This window comes from Vicugna pacos, chromosome 22 (assembly GCF_048564905.1).
Source record: "Vicugna pacos chromosome 22, VicPac4, whole genome shotgun sequence".
Classification (NCBI taxonomy): domain Eukaryota; kingdom Metazoa; phylum Chordata; class Mammalia; order Artiodactyla; family Camelidae; genus Vicugna; species Vicugna pacos.
In genome coordinates, this window is record NC_133008.1 from 5,368,633 (window position 1) to 5,394,051 (window position 25,419).

At 36.6% G+C, this 25,419-nt stretch overlaps 1 pseudogene; it reads right to left on the bottom strand.

Annotated features, from left to right (window-relative positions):
• Positions 1-18,813: 18,813 nt before the first annotated feature.
• On the bottom strand, positions 18,814-19,430 carry LOC102534985 (large ribosomal subunit protein uL22 pseudogene; annotated as a pseudogene).
• Between the last annotated feature and the right edge of the window lie 5,989 nt (positions 19,431-25,419).

The window sequence follows — 25,419 nt, forward strand, 5'->3', positions numbered from 1 at the left end:
ATCTGCATGGATTGGCTTGGAAGGCACAGACACCTTGGACCAATGGGAATGAGGCAGATAGTGAAAATAGTTCAACTTGGAAGAGAGGAAGGACAAGCTTAGATGACATTGGAGCAGACTTAGTATCGCCTGGGAGAATGAAGGCACTGGCAGATGGAGTAAGTGAAGACTCGATTTTATGCACCAAACTCCAAGCTTTGAGCTTTTCATGGTTTGGTTTAAGTACCATCAACATGAGGGTGAGTGGAATAATGTGAGGGCCTAGCCAGTGACATGAGGTGGGGTAGGAATGATCCTGTAACGTTTCTGTTTTTGTTGTTGTTGTTTTAGCCTTTTAATCTTCCTTCTTTACCTTTCTATGGTTCTGGGAGGGAAGACTTGAGTTGGGGGTCCTCTCCTGCATATCCCAGGGGCAAGTATCAAACATCAGCTAGATGGAAAAAAAATGGGCTCATATAGAGAGAGGGTGATAATGGGACACCATACATATGGGTCTATTTTTCAGGTGGCAGATAACCACCCTAAATGCACTGCCCAGGTAGAAACACAGGTTAGGATTCAGAGCCTAACATCAAAGTTGGGAGCTTTGTTTCAACAGGTTAAAAAGCAACAGTGGTGTTGGTGCAAATATGTCTGAAAGGTGTTGGCAACTTCAAAGGGATTCATTAGGAGATCTCCCCATTAAAGCCCCTGGAAGTTTACTAAAAGCATAATGGTGCTTTTATAAAGGAAGGCCCAGGAGATATTTTAGTAACGACATCTGGTTAGATAACTGGACCAGCAGAGCTGTGTTAAAGGCCTGGAATGGAGAGCAGTTTGTTGTGATGCATCTCTTGGGGCAAAGTTCCTAACCCTTCTCACCTGTTTCCTCTTCTTCAAAATGGTAATAATACCCAAGCTTACAGGGATGTTGAGAGGATTAAATAATATTGTTTGTGAACAAACATCATAATGCTAATTCCTTTATAGGTTAAAAAAAAAAAGCTCAAAATTAACATCTGAACCAAAGTCTGTGATGATTCTTGCTTTGGGAGGATTCTAGGTTCTTCTCAAGTGAATCATACCTTAAAAACAAGCTATGGAAGAGGAAGGTAGACTCAACCCATTCCTCGAGGTTCAGAAAGAACAAAATGGTGGGATGTTGAAGAAAGGAGGTCATCAGAAGGTCAGAATTTGAATAAGAATTGTAAGAAATATTCTCTCATCCTCCTGGTGCTCAAATGATCTCACGTGGTCTTAAGAAATGAAACCTATGGGGTCTGGTAAAATTTTGAAGCTTTCTGAAAGGCTGCATAAAAAGATAAGAAAAAAGGGCCACCGTTGGACAGATGGAGTGATATACATACACTGCAGTACTGAATCTTGGACAAAAAGACCCACCATTACAATCTCGCTTCCAGTTCAGAGGCCAGTTCAGCCAAATATTTTGTTCATGCTTTTTAAAACTCAGTGGCGAGTACATAAAAATGTCTACAACACAGATGAGGTTGGTAAATTCTTAAGAACAAGACAGAAAGGAGAAGTGATTTACCGAAGTATGTTGCTGGGTTTGTTTTTTATTTTTATTTTTGCTCTTCTAATCCCCAAGCCCACAGCAGTCAGTCTAGTTGAATTTTGATTTGTTTTGTCTCATATGAATGTGAACATCCATCCTCCCAGTAGAAATGGTAAATAGCTGTACACATCTATGTCACGAAGTGGCCATAAATAATGATCATTTATAGAGCTGGTGGGAGGGCAACCTTTGGGCTTAGAGAACTGCCTGTAGCTACACTGTTCTATGAAGTTTTCTATAACTAAAAGAGCAAAAACACTGATTTTTGTTGTCATTTAAAGTTATTATTTTAAAGTAGTATGTACATACATATAGAAAAGAGGAGAAATTGACATGGTAAAGAATAGCTTTAAACAAAAAAGTTCTTTATCTGCTACAGTAGTAACCATTTAAAAATGATTAGTTTTAGGCTACACAAATCAAGCATGAACACTTTCTCATAAAAATTTGAAACCAAACAGATAAGGTAGCATCCTTCTTGACCATCATCCCAATTACAGCCCCCTTCTCAGAGGTCACCATCACTATTAATACTGGTGGGTTTCCTCTCAGATCTTTATAATCTTTATAGGTATGTTTATTTTGCACAAATGGTATACTGCATTTATTATCTAACAAATTGTTTTTCTGACTCAACAATGTCTTGGATATTTTTCCATATCAGTGCATATATATTTATTTCACTTCTTTAAACTGTTGTATAATATCACTGTCATAATTTATTTATTATGTAAAGTGAACATTTAGATATTTCCAATTTTTCACTATTAGAGCACAGAGCTGCACTGAACATCATTGTCCCTACTTCCTGGTACACGTGTGGAAGTGTTTCTCTAGAATAGATAGGAAATATCCATTTTTAGCCATTTTATTTTAAATTCTGTGGTTTACCATGATCATTCAAAAGTACATACTAATCATTTATTTCTTGATTTATCAAATTTAGATCTTATCAATTGTCTCCTTACTATGAACACACTTCAGTTTCTAGCTGTTTTATAATCAACTTTAGACAGTATCTTTTGATTCTCTACCATGAACATATTAGCACCTCTACTTCATCCTCCTCCCTTCTCCTCCCAACTCCTGTCAGCTATAGTATTACTTTTATCTTGTCCAGGTGTATAGTCTTTACATTCTATTCTGCAACTGAATTTTCCATGGTTTTTCTGTGAACTAATCTAAAAATTGGAAACCTTTTGACAATGTTTTAATATTATGCCTCTTTAAATAACGTCCTTGATATACCCAAATATTGTTGCTGACCCCTTGGAGAAGGAGCAGAACTGTTCAAAGAAGCCTGTTCAAGTATCAAGGTCAAATTCATTCCATTTTCTTACACTCAATCATATGCTAGAAATCATGCTGCATTTTAGTTTGCATCATAGATGGGGCTTTCAAATAAACAACTCTCTAATAAAGTTGTTCTACTTCTGACATTTCTAATTTTCCTTCCTTCCTTTTTCTCTTCTTTATTATTTTTTATCCATCTCCACCTTCTCCTTTATGTGCATTTGGGGTTCTATTTTACCTCTAAGTAAGGTCTTACCTATTTTCTATTTTCCAGAAGGTCATCACATCCTCTGGTCTATGCATGGTCCCTCTCTCCTATCCCCTATTGTACATCTATATTCTTGTCTTAGTAAGAGTCTGGAGGGAGGGAATGTAAATACATCAGTTCAGACATCCATCTTGAACCAGGCAAAGCAGGAATTGCTAAAAGGTTCCTTCAAACTCCACTGTTTCTTTGAAGGTATTTTCAACATATGGGTGCCAGTTTCAGCAAACAAGGCAACTTTGAGTTTTCTAATTAGCCAGAGACAGGAGAGAGTAGTCTATTGCCTAAATCATAAAACCAGATCCTAAAAATCTGTCAGAAATGGTGTTCATCACTGATTCTTTTACAAGGCACCTAGTCTAAAAACTTGACCTCTAAATCATATCTGTCAGCCCTAGCTAAGGCATCTTGTAGACATATTTTGAAAAGGAACTAAATGAACCTGAAATTTCAAGGAAAACAACTGACAGTACTTGTTGCCAATGATAAAATTTGAGTTTTCAAGTGAAAACTTGAATTTTGGAAAACTTGGATGTGCCACCATGAGCTGGCTTTAGAGCTCCCTAATACTTAAGGACTTTCAGGTGAGATCGGTGGTGAGATTTACAAGTGCAACATTTTGCTATTGTTTAACAAAATGTGTCAAACTTTGGAAGATCCACATAATTCAGTGAACTGATCGTATTCAAATGATCAATGTATTATTACAAAGTTCTGCATGGGTAAAAAATCCATTCAAAGACAAATCATTCCAAAGCAATTTTAACCAAAAAGAACAAAGCTGGAAGTAACACAGTCCCTGACTTCAGCCTATACTACAAAGCTACAGTAATCAAAACAGTATGGTACTGGTATAAAAACAGACACATAGATCAATGGAACAGAATAGAGACCCTAGAAATAAACCCATCCACTTATGGTCAATTAATCTACAACAAAGAAGGTGAGAACATATAAAACGGAGAAAATTTCTTTAGAAAATGGTGCTGGGAAAACTGGATAACTACATGCAAAAAATGAAATTAGAACTTTTTTTCACATCATGTTCAAAGATAAACTCAAAGCCCTAAATGTAAGATTAAAGATCAAAATGTAAGACCTGAAACCATAAAACTCCCAGAAGAGAACATAGGTAGAATACTCTTTGACATAAATTGTAGCAATATTTTTTTGGATCCATCTCCTAAGGCAAAAGAAACAAAAGCAAAATAAACAAATGGAACCTAATTAAACTTAAAAGCTTTTGCATAGCAAAGGAAATTACTGACAAAACAAAAAGACAACCTACTGAATATGAGAAAATATTTGCAAATAATATGATAAATAAAGAGTTAATAGCCAAGATACATAAACAGTTCATACAATTCAATATCGAAAAAACAAACAACCTGATTAAAAAATGAACAAAAGATCTGAATAGATTTTTCCAAAGAAGATGTACCAACAGGAACATGAAAAAAGGTTCAGCATCTCTAATCATCAGAGAAATGCAAGTCAAAACCACAATGAGATATGATCTAACACCTGTCAAAATGACTATCATCGAAAAAGTCTACAAATTACAGCATTGTTTATAATAGTTAAGATATGGAAGCAATCTAAGGGTCCATTAAAGCATGAATGGATAAAGAAGATATGTTGTATATATACACAATGGAATATTACTCAGCCATAAAAAGAATAAAATTCTGCCATTTGCAACAATGTGGATGGACCTAGAGGGTATTATGCTTAGTGAAATAAGTCAGAGAAAGACAGATACTCTGTTATTCACTTACATATTGAATCTAAAAAATAAAACAAACGAATGTATGTAACAAAACAGAAACAAAACAGACTCACAGATATAGAGAACAAACTAGTGGTTACAAGTGGGAAGAAGGAGGAGGGGAGGGGCAAAATAGGGTAATGGAATTAAGAGATAAAAACTACTATGTATAAAATAAAGAAATAACAAAGATATATTGTAAAGCATAGGGAAATATAGCCACTATTTTGTACTAACTTTGAATGGAATATAACCTATAAAAATATTGAATCACTATGCTGTATACCTGAAGTTAATATTTTAAATCAAATATACTTCAATAAAAAATTAAAAAACAAAAGCAAAAAAACAAAGATAAATGAATAGATTTTAATAGAACAAAGTTTGAAAAGTTTGTTGACAGAGTTTCATATTCCATGTTGCAACTAACTTTCCAGCAATTATCACTTATGATGGTTTGGCTTAATATTAAAGAAGAATACCCACAGTTATCTGAAAAAGCTATTAAGATACTCCTTCCTTTTCCAAGTATGTACTTATTTAAGACCAGGGTTTTTTTTCCCATATATTTCAACTAAAATGGCTCATCATTACAGATGGAATGCAGAAGCAGATATGAGACTCCAGCTGTCTTCCATTAAGCCCAACAGTAAAGAGATTTGTATACATGTAAAGCAATGCTATTCTTCTCATTAAATTACTTTTAGCATTTTGGAAAATGCAGTGATTTTTCATAAAATATATTATTAATGTGAACATGTAATGGGTGAGTTATTTTCAAATGAATTAGTAAATATTTTTAAATATAACTTAGTTTTAATTTTGAATAGGGTAAATATCCAAAGACATAACTCGCATAAACAAAAGCTTTTGGGGAATCCTCACTAATTTTTAAGAGTATAAAGAGGTGCTGAGAACAAATGTTTGAGAACCACTGGACCATGAGACGTTACTCTATGTATTTTTGTGTTTTTCTCTTTTATTGTGTGGAATTTTGAGTGTGTGGAATTCAACCTCAATCTTTTTCTATTGTTAATTTTTTAATGTGAAACCAGTTTTCCTAAACTTTTGAAAGGAGGTATGGGTCAGCGTAACTTCAAAGAGCTCTCTCATCTGTTTTCATGTAGCATTAAAAAATGTGGTGGCTTGTTTTTCTGAGATTTCCTTGGTCTGTATTCTTCCTTGCACTTGCTCGAGATCTTTTTTTTTTTTCCTTCCTCCTCTGTTGACCCCATCTTGTTCAACTTTGATTCTAGTTTCAACAGTTTTTGCTCAGTGTGAGGCCTCTCCTGGACAGGAGCCTTAGTACGTTCCACGGGTCAGATTGCTCCAGCTTCTAAAGTTCTCTCCGTGGACCCTTGGCACAGCCCTGCTATATGATTAGGCAAAACTCCTCTCAGTTTCATCTGCTCCTCTCTAACCCTCCTTCATGCTTTCCAGTAAATATCTGTTGGCCATTTTGAGACCTTCTGTTTTCATGTTTGTCAGATACTCCATTGCTTCCTTCTGCTTTCTTCTGTGCAAGGTCTGTGACATCATGCAGGTTCTGTGGCTCTTAATGGTTTGTCCTTACCTGCTTGTATTTTTGGATTTGTGTGGATACCTAGCCAACTAGTTTCACTGTACTAAGTACCCATGCATGCGTATTTATTTTGCTACCTATTGCTCTGTCTGTTTTTAAGTTGGGGTTTAGAGACATTAAACAATTACACTGCAACCACTGTTAGCACATGGAAGAAACCTTTTCTTTTATTCGTCTGCACTCAGTTAGTTGCTATTTTCAATCCCTTTGTAGCTGGAGTGTGCCCGAAAGGAAGGACAGAAAAGAAGAGTAGAAAGTTCGATTTTGTCAGATAACTGTTATAAGCTGGGTTCACATCCCCTAGGCCAGTTTTTTTCTTTCTTTTTATTTTCTCATGGCCCCTTGTATAATTTTTTCAGAGTTTTCCAGCTGAAAACTTTCTGACAGCAAATCTAGAGATCTGGGCAATGAAGCCTATGCAGCCTCTGTACCCTTAGTCTCTAGTTTTCCCATTATACCCTCTCTGATGCTTTCTCATAATCCTCTCAGACTGCACTCTTGGCAATAATCAAAGAAGCTGATTCTCTCTCCCTCAAGGCTTACGTCTGGTTCAGGGGAAGAAACTCTGTGCCAATAAACACTGGAGGGCAGATCAATCCCTAAAAAACTGCCTATGTTCTGCCACAGGAGCAGCTAATCTCTTGCCCATGAGATTACTTAGATGGGACTAAGACCCCAGACAGCTGTGCTCCTCTCCCTCATCCCCAAAGCCCCCTCCCAACAGTAGCAGGGAACACAAGTCAAGCTTTTTAGGTGCTCTGACTGAAACCTCTAGGACTAGATTTAGGATTAGGAGGTAACATTCCTCTCTCCCTTGGTGGAGAAGGAGAGTAGGAATCACAATTCAGCTATTTCCAAAGAAAGCCTCCTAACAATTTTCTCTCTTTAGTTTCCAACTTTTGACCCTTTTGTGCCCTCAAAGTGGGTGAAAGCTTAAAAAGTTATGTAATAAAGTATTGCCTTTTCCCTTTGTAAATTTTGCATAGTCCTTCCTTTGGAATACAGAATATAAAGTCTGATCATCTCACAGCTTGAGTTGAAACCTCAGTTTTAATGTAGTGTTACATTTTAACAGGAAAACATTAATTTCCTCTACATTCTTAAATTATAGATATAGAGTTGAATTTAATGTTCACTCCCAATATTTTCTCATAATATCTCCTTTCTTATTTCCAATCTTGTGGTTCTCTTTTCTATATCTTTCCTTTAATTAGGTTTGACAGAGATTTACCCATTTCATTAGTCTTTTTCAAATATTAAACTTTGAGGATTTATTTATATTTCCATAGCTTTTTTACATTTCAATAAGCTCAACCTTTGTATTAATTACTCTTGTTACTTTCTTTGGGTTTTCTTGTTCTTTTACTACTTTCTTAAAAGTAAAATAATTTATTTTTGGTACTAGGCTATAAATTTTCCTCAGAGTACAGTTTTAGCTATGATCCACTGGTTTTCCTATAAGGTAATCTCTTTTTCATTATTTCCTATATAATTTGTAATTTCAGACTTAATTTCAACTTTGGTAAATAAAATTTCATATAAAAATTAATGGAATAGACTTACTATATGACCCAGCAATCCCACTCCAGATTATATATCAAAACAAAACAAAACAAAAACAAAAACAGTAATTCAAAAAGATACATGCACCTGAATGTTCATAGCAGCATTATTTACAACAGCCAAGATATGGAAGCAAACTAAGTGTCCATCAATGGAAGAATGGATGAAGAAATGTGGTATATATACAATGAAATACTACTCAGCCAGAAAAAAGAATGAAATTTTGCCATTTGCAGCAACATGGATGGACTTGGAGGGCATTATACTAAGTGAATAAGTCAGACGAGAAAGACAAATACTGTATAATATCACTTATATGTGGAATCTAAAAAATAAAGCTAACTAGTAAATATAACAAAAAAGAAGCAGACTCACAGATTTAGAGAACAAACCAGTGGCTACCAGTGGGAAGAGGGAAGGGGGAGGGGCAATATAGGGATAGGGGAGTAAGAGGTACAAACTGTTATGTATAAAATAATCTACAAGAATATATTGTACAATATTGGAAAGATACTCAATATTTTTTAATGACTATAAATGGAGTATAACCTTTAAAGATTGTGACCCACTATATTTTAAACCTGAAACATATAATATTGTACAGCAACTATACTTTAATAAAATATAAATTAAAAATTAATGGAGTATGAAATAAAAGCAATGCAGATGGGAAAAGACAACAAGAAGTGAATTTGACCCTCTAAATTTCAGAGCATAGCTAAATCAACAATTCCCTAAAAGGAAGAGATACATTTTAAAGAGAAGTAATGAATAAACTCTTGGATTGTTTAACAATCCAATTAATGAAAATGAGAAAATCATATGAACATACTAGAAAAAGGATTTATATTACTTTGTGATTTGGCAGAAAATACTAGGCAAAAAGTAATTATACAAACTCGTGTAAGCTTTACAATGAGGGCACTGATGACAAGCTGGTTAATGAGTAACATCAGTTCAAAGAGAATTTAAAGTTCAGTCATCGAACAACAAAAATGGAAATGAACTGAAATCTCGATAGAGATTTCCCCAAATTTGACAACAATCCTGCAGTGTTACATGATAATACCAATATCATAGTTAATGCTGAAGAAATTTTCTAAATCATCACTAATAAAGACAAATTTTGATCAACCATGCTAGAGTAAAAACTGAATTATCTTTCTATTTTCTCTATGGAAAATAATACTATAAAATCACTGTCATATGAAGGGTCAATTAAAGAACATGCAGTTAAAACATTGTAGAGGTGTGTCAGGCAGTTAATAAACATATTCTTATGTTATTTTATTATGTCATTTTTCTGCATTTTCTAACGTTTGTAGAATGTATTTGCTTTTAAAATTTTTATTTTATAATTTCTCCTTTTATTCTAAATAAATTTTCATGTTTATATCTAGTTTTATATTTATTATTATATGTATATTTAAAGAACTCCCCATCTCTTCCCCTCTACAACTTTATATGCTTTAGGCCTCACAAAACTTGTTTGCCTAAAAGTTAGACTAATTCCAATTGTCCTGCTTCTCATTCAGATACATCCTGCTTATGCCAGCATATTTTGTAAGGGTAGTAGTGACAGTGCTTTCCATGTACTATGTGGGACAGGTTTTCCAAGGGATCTGAGGCTAAAGGTAACATCAGTTTCCAGGTTTCTTAGTGTGCTCCAAAGCATTATCTAAAAAAGATGAAATGCAAAACGGTTTGGGGGCCACTTGGCAGCCATTTGGAACACTAAAATCAAATTGAATCACTACCTTGCTTCTTGTATGCAATATATTCCAGATGGATCAAAAATTTAAACATAAAAGAATGAAGTCATAAAATACATAGGAGAATTCCTATATAATATCAATGCGGGAAAAGGCTTTTTAAGTTTGATGCAAATCCCAGAGGCCATAAAAGGAAGAATTGATACATTTTAATGAATAAAAATGAAAAAATTCAGCTTGCCAAAAATAATCAAGTTAAAAGACAAGTGACAAATTGAGAAAAAAAATTTGTTTATAACTCATGTTCCATAGAATTTATTTCCTTAATATAAAGAGTCCCTACACATTAATAAGAAAAAGGATCAACAGCCTAATATAAAAATAGGCAAAGGGTATTAATGGATAGTTTATAGAGAAAAAAATACAGATGACTTACGAACATATGAAAAGTTGTTCAATCACCCTTATAATAAGAGAAACACAAATTAAAACTGACAATCATATTTGCAAAGATCCAAAAGTTTGTAAGACATTGTGTAGGCGAAAATATTAGGAAGCAGGAAAACTGTTGGTGCAAGTGTAAATTGACACAGCGTCTAGAAAGGGCAGATTAAATTAGATACAGCAACTTCATTTCTAGAAATTAATCATATAAATATGCCTACATTTGTAAATTGTTACAAGTAGAAAGGCATTCACTGCAGCACTGTTTCTAACAGCAAAATCTTGAAAGCAACATGTCTATCAAAAAGGAATTGGTTAAACACAATGGAGCCATAAAAAATAAGAGAGCAGCTCTATGCAGGTATCAAACCATCTTAAAGACCAATAAAAATGCAATGTTTAGGGTGGGAAACTGACATTTAAATGTTGACAACTAATTACTAAGTATAAATAAAAGCATTTTTTATTGGAAAAAAAATAAATGGATGTATTCAATGCTTACGGTTTCATGGAATATCTCTTAAAGATAGTGGTTGCCTCCAGGAAGAAAATTGGGATAGGAGGGGGAAGGTGGATGGGAACACCTACTTTCATTACAAATTATTCTGCCCTTTTTGAATATTCTTCCATGTACCTATCTTACCTACTAAAAGGCTACAATTGTTTATTAAAAATAAGAGATGTCCTGTAACTAGGCTAATGAATATTTGAGCATTACTAGTTCTTTCCTTGAAGGCACATTACTGGATGCATAGAGAAAAAGCAAGGTAGTCCAAGGCTTAAGTATAAGGTTATCCTTTGGGAATGAGATTATCACTCCACCAGTGATCTGTGAATGGTTGCTGAAAAGTTTTTGAAATATCCAAAATCTCAGGCAGGTTCCAGTTTCAGAACACAAAAATTTAAAGTTGAAACCTATTTAGCTGTATTGCAGTTATTTGTTTACAGGAAGACTGAGCTGGTAGATGGGACCTGGTCAGCATGAGATTAGAAAGGGAGGCCAAAGAGTACAGTTTGACAGTATTCATCTAGTACTGACTAAGGGAGAAGATGTGCTCGGGAGTGTAGAGTTGTGTGTTTTAGTTTTCCTATAAAACTAGCAACTGCTGTTTGATTTGGGGTGGGGGGGGGTAATTAGGTATTGATTTATTTTTACTGGGGATTGAACCCAGGACCTCATGCATGCTAAGCACACATTCCTCCACTGAGCTATCCCCTCCCGCTTGAGCTATACCCTCTTCCTGTAGCTGCCATTTAAATGATCATCGAGCAGTGGCTTTGGAGACAAGGCCTTTGGAGACAGATTTGGGCTCAGATACAGTTCTTTGGATCATCTGGGTGATTTTAGGCAAATACCAATTCTCTGAGCCTCAGTTTATGTATAGGTAAAATGGAGATAATAATCCTTTTTTGAGTGCTGCTGGGGATTAAAGAAAATAACAGAGAAAGTCTAGTACAGTGGTCACTATGTAGCTGGTGCTCACTGAATAGTAACTATTATTTTTATTTACAGCTTGCTTTTATAATCTCTACAGTTTAAGGTCCTAAAGATTGATTAACAACTGAAACAAATAAAATTGAATCAAATGTATAGCATCTTGTCATTAGCAAGATAAACATAGCCTCCTAGACAGGGTCTCTTAGAAGCTGAGAGAGGCTCCAGATCATTTTTTCCCTCTCTTTTGTTCTTTTATTTATTAATTTTTTGAGGATCTGGGCATATAAAATAAGTGAAAAATTCCAAAACTGGGTTTCAAAAATTGTTTTCAATGCTCTTTACATTAAATGTATTTGTGTTATTCACATTAAGACTAATATTTGAAACATTAATGTATAGTGCACCACAGGCAAGACATGTGGTAGATGAAAGTTTTACGATGAATGTCTTTCTCTTTTAGTCATTGTGCATCTCTGAGACTGGATGGATGACCTCCTTTGATGAGAACATCAAAGTCTGTAGTTGAAGCTCTTTATGAATGTGAGAACCAGCCAAATGGCTGTCCTGAATCCCCAGCCCCAGTGAAAGGCCCTGCTCTAAGGAGTAAAGCAGAATAGACAGGCAAACCCCTCTAAGGGCTGCAAAACTTAGGTGCATTTCTCTCTTCCAATTGCTCAGCATTTCTAACTTGCCAATGACAAAAGCCAGCATTTGTGTCTTGTGTCTTCATCTCAGTTGGCGTGACAGTCTTTAACACTAATCTGGGCAGGCTGCCACTTGGAAGCCTGGATAATACCCTTGTAGCGCAGGGAAAACTCAATCCACTCACATTTCCCTGTATCATGGGGAGCTACTTCAGACCAGTTAAAATCAAGAAATGATACAGTTAAAAGACTTTTCAGGAATCAGGAAATAGCTCCTAAATGGGGTCTTCAGTTGGATACCAAAGAGAAATGGCCCATTTTCTCCCTGGTTGAGTGAGTTTTTGCTGCTGACCTGTAAATTCTACACTATTTCAAAGTTACTGGCTGGGAAATTAATGGAAACTGAGCTGGGAATTTTTTTCTTTCTTACTCTTATGTGTGATGCCTTATTTAAAATAATTCAGACTCAAAGTGAATTTCTAGCAAATGGTGTTCTGGCTGCTATTAAATTTATTGATGGAGAATCCATCACCCCTGCTTTTTATGTATGATGTCGCTGATGTGGTGATTTTTTTTTTAAAGCTCCATGGTGAGACTTTCTTAAAATTCACCTCTTCCATCTGCCCCATAGTGTTATAAGGGACTTCAGGTTAAGATACTATTTAGCAAATTAATTTACCATGTTAAGATTTTTACAGCAAAGTTTTGCAAAACCATTAAGTAAACCACACTTATTTTTTATATATTGGGAATTTTTGATGTGCTAAGATATTACATAAATTGGTTATTTATCTTGATGAAAGCCAGATAAATAAATGTTCCTATTGTGCCTAATAACTCAAGTCTTTGCTTTCACAAGGCCAGAGCAAGGCTGAAAGGAAATTCATCTCAAAGCTATTAAGAAAAGCCAGATAGAAAGGGAGCATAAAAATAAAATGAACTATGGTGAAAGGGCCAGACCCTCTTCCAGACTGCTCTACATCATCTCAGTTACCTAGATGGAACAAAGATTTAGAGTTCTAAACAGAACTCAAGAATAGAAAGAAATGATGTGGGATGGTCTGAGAAAGGAATCAATCTATCCTGTGTTCATGAGACACAGGGAGAAAAAGAAATCATTTGACAAAGAAGTCTCAACACCCTAAACCAGAAATAACATGTCCCACCCCAAAACTGCCACCATAGCCCCCATTTGAATACACCTCAAAAGCAGCCCTTGTTTCCATCACTCAGTTTCCTGCCCAGGCTTGCACGGGGACAAAACAAAGGAAGTGAAGAAACCACCTGGGTGCCTCCTCCCTAGCACTCAGGGAATTGGTTGATTCTAACTTTTAAGTTGTCACTGAAGCCACTGATGGCCAAACTACAAAGAAATTGTGACCAGCAATTTGGACCTTGAGGGTTTCCTTTAATAACCCACCTTGGGTGAATGTTCTTTTAAAGTTCCTACAACTGCACAGCCCAGAGCTTGATGTCACTTTGCCCCCTGCATCATCTGTTAGATGCCTGCATGCCTTACCTTTCCATCAAGTTGGAGGACCTTGAGAATTCCTGGAAAACCTAGGTTTATATTCTCATCTACCTAACGCAATTTCCTCAGCTGCAACGTTTTCCTCATTTTTCTGGGTCCCGATCCTGTCCATCCCTCAAAGACCAGCTAAGGCTATTACCAATTTGAGAAACTTTTTGTAGCAGCATTAGTCATGCTTTGTGGCCACTTCTTCCTATGCTTGGAGAACCCCCTTATAAGGCACTGTTCACTCTCTCCTACAACCCTGACAATGCTGGGTGCTCACTTTCCCATTGCAGCTGCAGTGTGGCCATGTGACCTAGACTCTCCCAGTGAAATGCTCTCAACCCCAAGTTAGTCAGAGAGGGAAGCAGGGACCATGCAGAATCCATTCTGGTGGCCAGTGGGGGCTGCAGCATTATCAGATGACCTGGCTGCCAGAGGCAGGAACGGCTGTGGTCCCTGTAGCTTAATTCTGTGATGGTCATGTCCTCTGGGCAAGCAATACAGCCTGTGTCCAGCAGCAATGGCTGTGACGTCTTTACCATTACAGTTGCCTGAATAATCTGGAGCATTTTTTCCTGCTTGCGCAACCTCTGAGTCTAGTTCTCCAGCCTCCCAGAGATTCTGTAAACTACCCACTAGTTTTTTTAAACAGTTTTATTGAGATGTAATTCACATGCCATACAATTCGCCCATTTAAAATGTACAACTCAAGAAAATTATATTTGCCTTTGATCAAAATTTCCATATTGAATCATATTCCATTTGGATCCAAAATTTTGATCAACATTTTCATAATTACTATGAAAAAGTACAATGATGTTGAAATTAAAAATATCTTTTTAAGCATTCAAAAAAAATAAAATGTACAACTCAATGTTTTAAAACAAATTCACAGGACTGTACAGTGATCACCACAATCTAATTTTAGGGCATTTTTGTCCTCAAAAAATAAACCTCATACCCATTATCTGTCACATTCCATTCCTCCCCCTACTTCCAGATGTAGACAACCACTTATCTGTTTTGTGTCTAGACTTCCCTATCCTGGGCATTTCATATAAATGCAATCATACAACATGTGATTTCTTGGGATTGGCTTTTTTCACTTAGCATTCCATCTTCAAGATTCATCCATGTTGTAGCATGTATAGATAATTCATTCCTTTTTATTGTTGAATAATATTCCATTGTTTAGATATCCCATATTTTATTTACTTACTCATCTACTGATGGATATTTGGGTTGTTTCTACTTTCTAGCTGTTATGAATAATGACTTTATGAGCATTCATGTGCAAATTTTTATGTAGATGTTATATCTTCATTTCTCTTGGGTATATGCTTGGGACTGGAATTGCTGGTATGGTAACCATGGTAATTATGATTAACCTTTTCAGGAACTGTTAAACTGTTTTCTAGAGTAGCTGCACCATTTTGCAATGTGTGAAGGTTTCAGTTTCTTCACATCTTTGCTGAATAATCTTTGTTATTATCTGTCTTTTTTATCATACCCATTCTAGTGATTCTAGTGAGTATAAAGTGATATCCCATTGTGGTTTTGCCCATTAGCTGTTAAATGAATTCTTTTTTAAATTGAAGTATAACCAGTTTACAATGTTGTGTTAATTTTTGGTGTACAGCATAGTGATTCAGTTATACATACATACATATATATATATATATTCCTTTTCATATTTTTTTTCATGTTAAATAAATTCTTTTGCTTAAATCTAGCTTCTTGTAAGTAGAGCACTGATTTATCCATTCTTTATTCAGCCCACACTGGCAAGTCTTTATCTCTGATTTGTACTATACAATTCAGCATTTGTTCATTTTCTAGCTGTAAGATCCTTTTCTCCTCTCTCGGGTTGTAAGCCACTGGAGGTCAGAAAGCCTATCACCTGCTTCTGTGTCTCTCCTGTAGTGCCTACCACTGAGCTTGCCACTTATGAAGCTTTAAGCACATACTTGTTAATTGGAAAATTGTTGATTGGTTCGCCAAAACAGTTCCTTGTTTATCATACAATTCTGGAAATGTATCTTTCATTCTCTCATTAAGCAGACTCCATCAAGTAGACATGTAGCAGGCGCTGGGTACATGGATTTTGAAGACTTGGTCAGATTTGGGTTCTAATTCTATCTCTGCTGATTATTTATGAGACTCAAGGGCCAGTTAATCAACCTCTCTGAGTTTTGGCTATCCTATTTACAAAGAGAGATAATAACAGATATCTCAAATAAGTGTTATGAGGGTTAAACTACATCCTGTGTGTAAAACAATAGAACAGTGATGCATGGAAACTGTTCAATAAATATCAGTTTCCTCTGCCCCCGAGCATTACCTTCCAACTCCCTCTCCCAATAATCTGGCTTAGAGATGCATCCTGGTTGTGTTTGCTGTTTTATAATTTTGTCAGGAAGTTGGAACAAGTCTGCTGCTTACATGACTTAAGTAATGTTCTTGCAGATGAGTATTATGTTGTGGGACTAAAGCAATGGAAATAAGAAAAGGAGGGAAAGATGTTGCCCAAATTCAATTCAAAGGGCAGAGAACTGTTGATTTTAGAGAGGTCAAAGATGAAGCTGCGCTGAGAAAGAAGGAACAGGATACAGGGGATGCCTGGGCTCTGCTGTTTACTTGTCCTGTTTCCCTAAAGGACTCTTTTTTTGGGTTATGACCACATAGGCATAGAATCTTTTTGAAGTGAAGCTGATGTTTATTTCAGATGACCTATTTCTAGGGGCATCTCGGATCTGACTAGAAGAAGCCATGTGTACACCACAGGCTGAAGGATTAATCATGGGGGAGGCTGGCATGAACGTTGGTGTGTTATGGGAAGGTCATTGTCTGTGGCAGCTGTCTTTATCCATAGTGCATTCAAAGAAAGCTTCCATCCTGGAGGGCTTAAAATAAAGCACCTAATTGAGTGAAACTTTTTGTAACATGGTTATAAGGGGTTGAGCTGACATCTGTATGATAAACTAACAGGAGTTGAATCTGGTTTTTGAATATACCTTACCTCAAGGAGAATATAATTTGCTATTTATTTAGTGTTAATTGTTTCTTTATCTTTTACTAGGTGATTTAAATTCCTTTAGCAGAGGTCAAAGTCCTGCTATAGATTCCTCAATGAGAGCTCAGATGCCAAATAAATCTAGAAGAGTTCATTTTTTAAAATTTATTTTTATTTTTAATTTTTATTTTGTGTACATTACTGAGTGCATGGCCTTTGTAAGAGTGAGTTTTAGTAGTGAGCAGAAGGAAGTGATCAAAAAGGAATCAGATTTCTAAACAAGACACATTATAAAGGAGAAAATGACATGCATAATGAGGAGTCTGCAGACACAGAAGTTAACTTCTTGGATTCCCCAAAATGAACCTAATCTGGCTTCATTCAGTCATTCAACAAACATTTAGTGAGCATATACTATAAACTAGGTTCTGTGCTGGGAACTTGAATGACAAGGCAGGATCTTTATTGGGAAGATCCTTTATGCTATGTAGAGCACTGAACCTAACATACCTCCTATAGCTTGCATCCTGGAGCTCAGGAGCCTGAATTCTATTCTAGCTCAGCTTAGTTGTAGCCAACCTACAGACTTGTGTGCATGAAAATAAAGGACTGTTATTGTAAGCCTCTGATTTGGGGGATAGTTTGTTGTACAGTATCATTGTGGCATTAGTTGACTAATATCATGATAAGTTTGGGTTGTCTTCTGAGAGCATTAGGGAGCCACTGAAGAATTTTAATCAAGGGAGAGCTTGATAACCTTTGGATTTTAGAATGATCTCTCTGGCTAAAATAGATTCAAGTGTGGCCATTTCTCCTTTAGCTTGGGCAGCAGAACGAAACACTTGGAACAATAGTCAAGCCCTAAGTAGCTGCTGGTCTAAAGATAATGAGAGCCAAATAAAGCATATTTGAACTAACCTGTAGCTTGAAGCCTAAAGAATGGATTAAGGTGACTAGGAGATAAACAAGACTGCTGTGATCATGTAGAATTGAACTTGGGAAATGACTGTAAAGGAGAGTGATTTAGGTGGTAGAATTGATTTGGTGATTGATTGCATGTGAGAATTTAGGAGAGGAACATTAAGGGTGATTTGGTTGGTCAGCAAGGTAGATGAGAGTGTCCTTCACTCAGAAGAAAGAACATAGTTTTTCAGGGGGAGATGGAAGCAGTGGCAGACAGGTAGATTCACTTTAAAAATACTGAATTTGTGTGTCCAAGTTATGTCCAGGAGACATTTAGATATTCAGATCTGGAGAACAGGAGAGTGATCTGGCTGGAGATATGCAGTTGGTTATTAACAGCAAACAACCATAAGAGGAGTTCAAAGAATAAATGAACCTTCCCAAGGAGACTATGTGGTGTGAAATTACAAGAGGGCCAAGAACAGAACTCCAGCAAGCTCTAAAGTTTAGGGCATGGGTCAAAAAAAGAAAAGCCTGGAAAGGAGGCTGAGAAGCTGTAATGAGTAGGAAGCAGTAGACTCATGCAAACCAGGACAGTGGAGTTGTACAAAGGTGGGTGTGGTAACAGGGTGAAATTTTGCAGGAGAGAATGTATATGACCTAGAGATACAGTCACTGGTACTGGAGTCAAAAAGTTTGGTTTGAGTCCCTGCTCAGCAATTTATAGTTATGTGACACTTTACCTTATCTCTCCAAGGCTTGTTTCCTCATCTATAAAATGGGAATAATCTTACTATTTTGTATGACTGTTGGGAGGACAAATGAGATTGTGGATATATTAGCATGTACTTAGTGAGCCTTCAGTTAATCCTAACCGTTGTTAGCCATTACTTAGCCAAAGGAAGACATTGGTGATGTAGTAAGAGCAGTTTCAGTCGCATGTTTGGGCAGAAGCCGTGAAGCAGTGGGTCAGGGAGTGGGTAGGAGCAGAGGAACTGGAGAAACCAATGTAGAAAATCCTGTTGCCTGACCATGAGGGAGAGAAAATAATATAGGATAATAACTTGAAGGGAAGTATAATAGATGATAATTTTTATTTTGTTTGTTTCTTTTTTTTTTAACTTTTATTTGCATTTATTTTTTGCTGAATTTATTCCCAGGCCATGAGTTTTTGTTTCTTCAGTTTCTTCTGGGATATCTTTTTCTTCTGTGCAACCTCCTCTTCTGGTTTAGGAACAATCTGCTCTTTTTCAGTAAGGATCATCTCAATGTGGCAGGGAGAGCTCATGTAAGGGTTGATCCGACCATGAGCTCTGTAAGTCCTGCGCCGCATCTTGGGAGCTTTGTTCACCTGGATGTGCTCAATGACCAGTGAATCTACATCTAAGCCCTTAAGTTCTGCATTACTTTCTGCATTTTTGAACATGTGCAGTAAAAACTCAGCACTCTTTTTGGGCCATCGACCCTGTGTCCAGCCCCACTGTTTTGCCTGGGCACACCTACCAACTCCACCATTGTAACGACGGAACGGCACACATTGCTTCTGTAAAGTGACGTCCTTCAGATACTTGGTGGCTTTTCGGATATGCATACCCTTAATGGCCTGGGCAGTTTCACGAGTGTTCTTAAAGTGAACACGAAGATTTGAACCTCTTGATTTGCATGATTTTGTGGGGTTTTCTGGGTCAAGTGAATAGCGAACCATTTTTAGAGGTCACCTCAGGCCGCCTACCGGAAAAGTGTTTGTTTCTTTTTTTCATAATTTATATATATTTAATAAAAAGTTGCATATATTTAAGGTATATAACATGATGATCTGATATACACACACCTAGTGAGATTACCACAGTCAAACTATTTAACATATCTCCTCACAGTTAACATTTTTTTCTGTGTGACAAGTGCACCTGAAATCTACTCTCTAAGCATATTCCCCGTGTTCAACACCATATTATTAAGTAGAATTATCATGTAAAAGTCTCTAGACTTTTACAACCTATAGAACTGCAACTGTATACCCTTTGACCACCATTTTCCCATCCCCCACGCAGCCCCTGGAAACCACCATTCTCCTCCCTGTGAGTTCTCTCCCTCTCTCTCTGACTCCACAGATACATGAGATCACACAGTCTTTTTTCTCTGTCTGGCTTATTTCATTTAGCATAATGTCCTCCAGGTTTATCCATGTTATTTCAAAAGGCAGGATTTCCTTCTTTCTCATGGCTGACTAGCATTCCTGTGTGTGTGTGTGTGTGTGTGTGTGTGTGTGTGTGTGTGTGTGTGTGTGTGTGTGTGTGTAACATCTTCTTTATCCATTTCTCTGTTAACAGACACTTGGGTTGGCTATTGTGAAAAATGCTGTAATGAACATGGGAGTGCATATCTCTTTGAGATCCTGATTTAATTTCCTTTGGGTATATATCCAGAAGTGGGATTGCTGAACCATATGGTAGTTGTATTTTTAATTTTTTGAGGAATCTCCATACTGTTTTCCATAATGGCTATACCAATCTGCAATCAACCAATAGTGCACAAGGGTTCCCTTTTCTCCATATCCTAACCAGCACTTGTTAGCTTTTGTCTTTTTGATAATAGCCATTCTAATAGGTGTTAGGCAATATCTCATTGTGGCTTTGATTTGCATTTCCCTGATGATTAGCGTGATTGAGCACTTTTTCATGTATCTGTTGGCCACTTGTGGGTCTTTAGAGAAATGCCTATTTAGGACTTTTGCTCATTTTTGATTGAGTTATTTGTTTTCTTGCTATTGAGCTGTTTAAGTTCCTTGTATATTTTGGATACTAGCTTCTTACCAGATGTATGGTTTGCAACTTTTTTTCCATTTGTAGGTTGTCTCTTCATTCTGTTGATTGCTATACAGATTTTTAGTTTAATACTGTTTGTTTCTTTTAAGAAGAAATAAACTTGGACTGTTTGTAGGCTGCGGAAAGAGTCTCAAGAAAGGAAAGGGAAAAGATAATAGGCAAAGCAAGGCTTTGAGGAAGATAGAAATAGAACTCCAAGAATGGGTGGTGAAACAAGCCTTCAATTAATGGAAAAAGTTAAAAACAGCCTTTGCACTGAAAATGGAAGAAAGTTTCCAAAAAGATGAGTACAATGAAATGTTGAAAATTTTATTTTCTAGAATCTCAAAGAGGTGAAGACTGGGCAGACTAACCAGACTTACCTTAAGAGAGAAACATTAGGAAATGGGGCTACACTTCATTGACCTATGGCATTGAAGGTCATGGGCCAAGAGCATGGGGCTTTGGATGGCTCTGAGATAGAAGGTAGGGTATAAGATCATTGTATTGGTAAAAGACAGAGTGTGATACTTCCCCATAACCCCTCTTCAGCGAAACTATGAAATTAACAAAACCACTATTATAATGGGATTTACTGTGGTAAATAGTGAAGGGACCAAGGTGAGCATCCTGGCTGTCAGGGACTCCTTAGAGACAAAACACAGAGTGCAAAAGGAATAGATAAAGCAAAAGCAATTAAATGTTGTATTTACGTATTCCTTAAGGATGGTCTCTAGACTCAAAAAAGGGGAGAAATTGAAGTTTCAGGGCTTGGGTCACATTACTTAAGTCTCTGATGGTCAGAGGGACACCCAAAGTCACATCTCAATTATGTAATTTTGTTGAGGGAAGGATGTGGGCGGGGTTAAATAGAGCAGCAATTTTGTTGAGGTTGTTCCTATTTTATGACACACATATACATATGTATGTGTATATATACATATATATGTATATGTGTGTGTGTGTGTATTTTCAAGCTAAGTGAGAGACTGTGAGTTCTGGGGGTGGTGGCAGCACTAGGGATTTGAAGAGATTGGTGACAGTGAAATCTACAGAGCTGTACAATTAATTACTCTTAGAGGAGTTTCATATTTCAGGTACAGGAGCGCTGGAGGCAGAAAGTTGGCTTACTCCATTTGGAGTTTCACCAAGTGGGTTTAGCAGAGAATAAGCAAGAATGGGGATGGTGCAATTCAGAGGGATTTGATTGATGGATCACTGATGGATCTTCTCCAAGTTGTCAAAGGAGAATGCAAGGGAAAATTCTGGATTTATAAAAATATAAATTAGGACAGGGTCCCAATTTCAAGTCAAGTTAATAGACCAAGTGTTTTGTTAAGCTCCTACTGCATATTTAATTTCACAACTGACAAACTCATATCAAAATTTAAATGATGAGATCAAATAATAAGTTAGCAAAAACTCATTTTTTGTCCAGTTTTTCATAACTATGTGGTTTGTGTAAAGTGAGGCACTCCTATAATCTGGTTAGAGAGACAAAAACTCAACATACTAAAAGTTTACAAAGAATATTAGCAATAAATCAGGACTTGAGACAATGACAAGAAAAATCCTGAGGCATGTGTGAGATGACCAGGGAGTGAAACAGACAATAAACTGGAAGTCAGAGGAAAAGAGATGTTAGAACGGGCTGGACCTTGAGAAATGGGTAATGGTTGGAGAATCAGAATTATCATTATTATCTAGTTTATATAAGAGCAATTGTATAAATATGAATCCTCACAAGTCTTCTTTTGAAAAGACAATTTCAGATAGAAGTCCGAAAATAATTCCTTTTGAGTAAGATGCAAGAGGATGGGAAGATGGGAGAAAAATGCATTGAAAACTAGCTTTATTAAAATCTCATTTTCCCCTGTGACAGCTGGCTCTGTTAGATTAGGTTGAGTTTCCTTAGGATTCTCACTACCTCAACTCACCTGTGCCTAAAATCTCTGCACTTGTGACATACATGGGGGAAACCTCCAGGTGCCTTAGTTTTTGACGCTCTGTTATGCTCTGTTCTTCCATGAAGAAAAAAGTTAAGAGAGATATTTTCCGAACCTTAGTGGTTTTTCAGAATGTTCACTTCAGTTTCCTGAAGCATTCTCCTAGGGTTGACAACATTGTGGCCTAGATAGAATCATAGCAGGGCAGGGTGTTGTTATTCCTCACTTCTCAGTTAGAAAGCTGGTAGTTAAGGCTTCTGAGAATACATACTTTAGAGTTCCTACCCATCTGAAGACTGGATGGTCAGTTGATGGGCATAGGAAGGTCACTAAATAGTGACTATCACTAGAATCTTCCGGACTCTCACTGGGTACCTTCCAGGCAGCAGACTCACATTGGAATAACTTTTCAATCACTTTGCTATACACCTGAAACTAACACAATATTGTAAATCAACTATACTTCAATAGTAAAAAAAAAAAAAAAAAAAAAAAAAAAAAAAAGAATGGGTCCTTGACATCTGTGATCTGAATCTAGCAGTCTACGAACTTGTCCATTCCCTTACAGGTTTCCCCAAATACACACCCATACCTTCTTTATTCCTTTGCACAAAAACCTCATTCTCTTATTTTATCCTACAATGAGATTAGGGGATCCATAAAGAAGAGCTTATTTGTTCATTAAATGCAAGCTTTGAGCAATCTAAAGCTTTATATTGAGAAACATAGTTGACTTTCGATCAAGATGAGGACCAAGAAAACATGGGAAATTCTCTTCCCATTCCTAACACTTAAAATTTCTAGACACTAAAAACTTTTTTTGAGTATTATATCTGAGCTTGTAAGTAAGAAATAGGAATTTCCAGGTGTTAAAAAGAGAATCCACAGAGGTGAGTGCTATGTATGTCTTATGAGCAATCCCAGCACCTTGGAGTATGGATTTCAACACCTGGAAATGATGGTGGTCAAGTCTTTAGCTCTCTTGTGCATGGAGTAAACTGTAGTTGGGTGTCTAAGAGCATGGGCCAGACTCCCACCCTTGGCCATGAATGTCAGAAGAGTTAGCTAAGAGAAATAAAGATCCTTATCTTATGCTGCCTATGCAGCCTCAAATTCTCACAATAACCTCATGACCTAGAAGCCCTGTGCCAAGAATTTAAACTAAATATTTATGTGGTATCAGTGAATCCCATTGAACCCCCAGCAAATGCAGCCATGGAAAAGCTTGATGGGGTCTTTCCACAATCTAGGACACAATGCAAAAGGGACTTTGAGTATGCTTTAAAATGTTCAAAAAAAAAAAAAACAAGAGAGGAAAGAACAGAACTTGTAGGGTAAGAACAGGACATAATTTTTTAAAAATAAGGGATTTGAAAAAAAAATCACATAGCATGATACGTTGTATCTTCCCAAGTCATTGTCTATAGATGGCCTCAACAATATTTCCCATCCCACATGCTTTTTTCTTACAATGTGTCTTTTATACACCCTCCATCAAGAGGTGGGGTCTATGTCTCTCTCCTTGAGGGACATGATTGCAACTCTCTTGTAATTAATAAAGTGTGGTGTAAGTGGTGCTGTATGACTTCTGAGGCTATGTCAGAAATATGAGGCAGTTTTTGCTTTGCTGACTGGATCATTGGTGCTCAGATCCTGAGCTGCCATGTAAGGAGTTCACTTACCCAGGAGCTGTCAAACCTATGCAAAATCACCATATGCAGAGGTCCTGAGACTACATAAAGAAAGGGATATATCTTAACTGTCCACAACTTCTCCAGCCCTCTGATCTTCCATCTCTAACCACTGTCTGAATGCAATTGTGTAAGAGACCCTAAGCTAGAACCTCTAACCGAGCCCTTTCTGAATTCCTAATCCACAAAATCATGAACAAAATAAAAGGTTGTTTTAAGAATGCTAAGTTTTGAGATAATTTATTATGTAGCAATAAATAACTGAAAGATACAAAAGCTCTAGTAGTCAAAATATTGAGAAAATTTACTGAGAAAACTGGATTAAATAGCAACTTAGATTAGTTAAAGAGAAAATTACAGAATTAGAAGATATATGTAAAGAAATCATTCAGAATGCACAACACAGAGAGAAAAGACAGAAAAATCAAAAGGGAGATTAGGAGACTTGGAGACTGAACTAAGAGGTTACACCATCTATCTAGCTAGCAGTAGATTGCAGGGAAAGAAAATAGAAAAAGGAAGAGAGCAAATATTTGAAGAGATATTTCCAGAATTGAAGAAAGACATGAGTCCTTAGGTAGAAACTGTAGAAATGAATTAAGCACAATAAATAAAACCAAATCAAAATCTAGACATGGTATAAGTGGAAATACAGAAAGTCACCTATGATCTCTGGAAGGGAGGAGAAAGGGAGGCCTGGAGGGGAATCAATATCAAATACTATTTCACTTGTCATTTAAACCTATAATTGCCACTAAACAAATATGGCTTCAGTACACAAAGCTTGCCTTGGCTTGAAAGTAGTCCTCCCTGAGTGCAATCCTGTGACAAAAATCAATAATATTTTAAAAAGTAGTAGCATGAAGGATATATTGCATTTAGCAGTGTGTGTGAGAGCCTAAAAAAAAAAAAGAAAATTATGCCCTGGACTTAAGAAGTAGATAAAGTTCACCTTCTGTACCTGGCTTCATTCTGGTTTTTTAAGTCTCTAGTGTGTGTCTACCTTCTTTTCACAGGACACCCAGGGTCATCCAGTTCTGCCTGAAGGATTCTCTAAATAAAATGGTTTTTACTCTAAGGTCTAGAAGCCTAAAAACAGCCAAATGTGACCTCTTCCTGTGTATTTACTTTTTTAAACATAAGCTTTATATTTTGCAATGATTGTAGATTCATACACAGTTGTAAGAAAATAGAAATCCCATGCATCCTTTACCCAGTTTCCCACAGTGACATCTTGCAAAACTAAAGTACAATATCATAATCAGGTCCCTGAAATTGATGT